Raw genomic sequence first — 2540 nt, forward strand, 5'->3', positions numbered from 1 at the left:
CACACACACACACACAGAGTGAATCTCACTAACCATATCAAATGCATACATGAACATATACATGCATTAAATAACATTATATACAAAATACAAACAACTTTAAGCCAGTATGAGTTTTTGTGTTGTAAAGCTATTTTCATTGCAATTAAGTGCATTTAACCTCCAAATTCTCATGCAATGCATACAAATCAGGGTTATTATTATCATTAACTAAAATAACCTGAAATAAAGCCGAAATAAAATAAAATATACATATCACATAATAAAAAAAATAAGTTGAAGCACTAAAATTATTAATTGGAAATAAATAAAAACTCAAATAAACCTAAAACACAAGTTAAAAATAATGTAAACATAAAAATGAAAATGAAATCAATATTACAACTTAGAAATGTTGCCTTAGCGACTAATTGAAAGAAGTTTAGGTTAAAGCACTAAAATTATTAACTGGAAATAAATAAAAAAAAACTAAAATGGGCCCAAAAATAAATGTAAAAAGTAACTTGTCAAAATTCAAATCAAATAACATAAATATTAAAACTTAAATTAAAACAAAAATGATTAAATAAATAAAAACCAAAATGGACATAAAAAGTAACCTTTAAAAAAAAATGAAAACTTGACAAAATACCTTAAAATATTCCTTAAAAAACTTAATAAAATATTAATATTAAAACATTGCCTTTCCAACTAACTGTATGATATTTAAGTTGAAGCACTACAATTATTAACTGGAAATAAATAAATAAACAAAATGGACGTAAAAATAAATCTAAAAAATATTTTACTTTTTTTTTTAACTATAGAGAAGTATATAAATACTACTCCAATAACACTGATATACATGTATACATATAACACTAATATGCTAAATACATTTCTAAATAAGTCATGTTATGAAAAAAAGTCACAATGCAAAATAATATTAATGCTCCTAAAAATGGGCATTTGTTTTACTGCTAAAAATATTTTTTTAATTAATTTCAATATTTACAAGGAAAATCCTTATCGCTGCAATGCAGAAAAATAAAACATAAGGTATTAAATATACTTAAAAAATTGATTTCAGTAATTAAAACATTAATTGACATGTCAATGCAAAAACATCTTAATGGTCCTGAAAATGGGGTAGTAAAAAGCAAAAACAGTAGTAATTTGGTTTGTGGAAGAAAACCAGGACATTTGATTCTCCTGATGACTCAAAATTGCCGGATAGTCAAAGAAATGACCTGCTTAAAGAGAAGTGCATGTACTTGTGTGTGTGGGAGTAACTGATTTCCCAATCCTTTACACACCTCTCCAGCTCGTCAAGGTCTTTTAGCATTCAGTCCTGCAGTAACGCTCACTGCTGGACTTTTCTGTGCTGAAATGTGACAGAAATCAGAATAAGGCCAGAAGTGGTTCAGCGCTGGCCGGTTTGAGCTGGAAACCTCAGGCCGTTCATGCACACCTCAGTTACATAACACATCCCAGCAGCTGCTGACATTTCACTCATATTTGTTGTGAAATAAGTCACAGCTGGGCAGATCAGACAACAAAAAGCAGCGCTTGAGTGGACAGTATCACTGGCCTCACATAACTAAGCTCTTGAAAGTGACACTTTCACCATGCAGCGCTCGCGGGAGGGGCACATGTTACAAACTCACTTAACAAGTTGAGAAATATTCAAGAGATCTTGTCTTACTCCCTAAATGACCTCTTATGTCCTCTTAGGTAACATATAGTCACATTCAAACCACACATGCAGACTATGAAACTATGTTTCTTCAGGCAAAATAGAGAAGGTGTGTGAAAACGGCTGCAGAGACAGGAACTAAATTAAGGTTTGACGACCATTCATTTTTTTTTAAGCCAGATAAGTCATGATTGCCAATATCATAAACCTACATTTATGCATTGACAGACACTTTTATGAAAAATGTTCCCCTTAAAGAAAATGAAGTCTATTTTCAGGAGTTTTTTGCATTACATTATACTACAATTTCATTTAAATTACATGCATAATGTCTTATTACTACATAAATCAAAAGTAATTATGCAAGTAATTATGCATGAACTTGTCATATGTTCATGTATGGTGTGTGTGCATATTATATATATACAGTGGGGAAAAAAAGTATTTAGTCAGCCACCAATTGTGCAAGTTCTCCCACTTAAAAAGATGAGAGAGGCCTGTAATTTTCATCATAGGTATACCTCAACTATGAGAGACAAAATGAGAAAAAAAATCCAGAAAATCACATTGTAGGATTTTTAAAGAATTTATTTGCAAATTATGGTGGAAAACAAGTATTTGGTCAATAACAAAATTTCATCTCAATACTTTGTTATAATATACCCTTTGTTGGCAATGACAGACGTCAATTGATGCTAAAAATAGGTTTCATTTTCTTCATTTTATTTAAATATCTTACACAATGGAAGAGGTTTTAAAAAAAATAGTAATAAAAATAAATATTTCACTGTCACAAAAATAATGCCAGAACAGACAGTATGGAGACACAAGGTTTTTTAAAGACAAAGGAATTTATTTGCTCTGG

This window comes from Sinocyclocheilus grahami, unplaced genomic scaffold (assembly GCF_001515645.1).
Source record: "Sinocyclocheilus grahami isolate Dianchi unplaced genomic scaffold, SAMN03320097.WGS_v1.1 scaffold442.1, whole genome shotgun sequence".
NCBI classification, from domain to species: domain Eukaryota; kingdom Metazoa; phylum Chordata; class Actinopteri; order Cypriniformes; family Cyprinidae; genus Sinocyclocheilus; species Sinocyclocheilus grahami.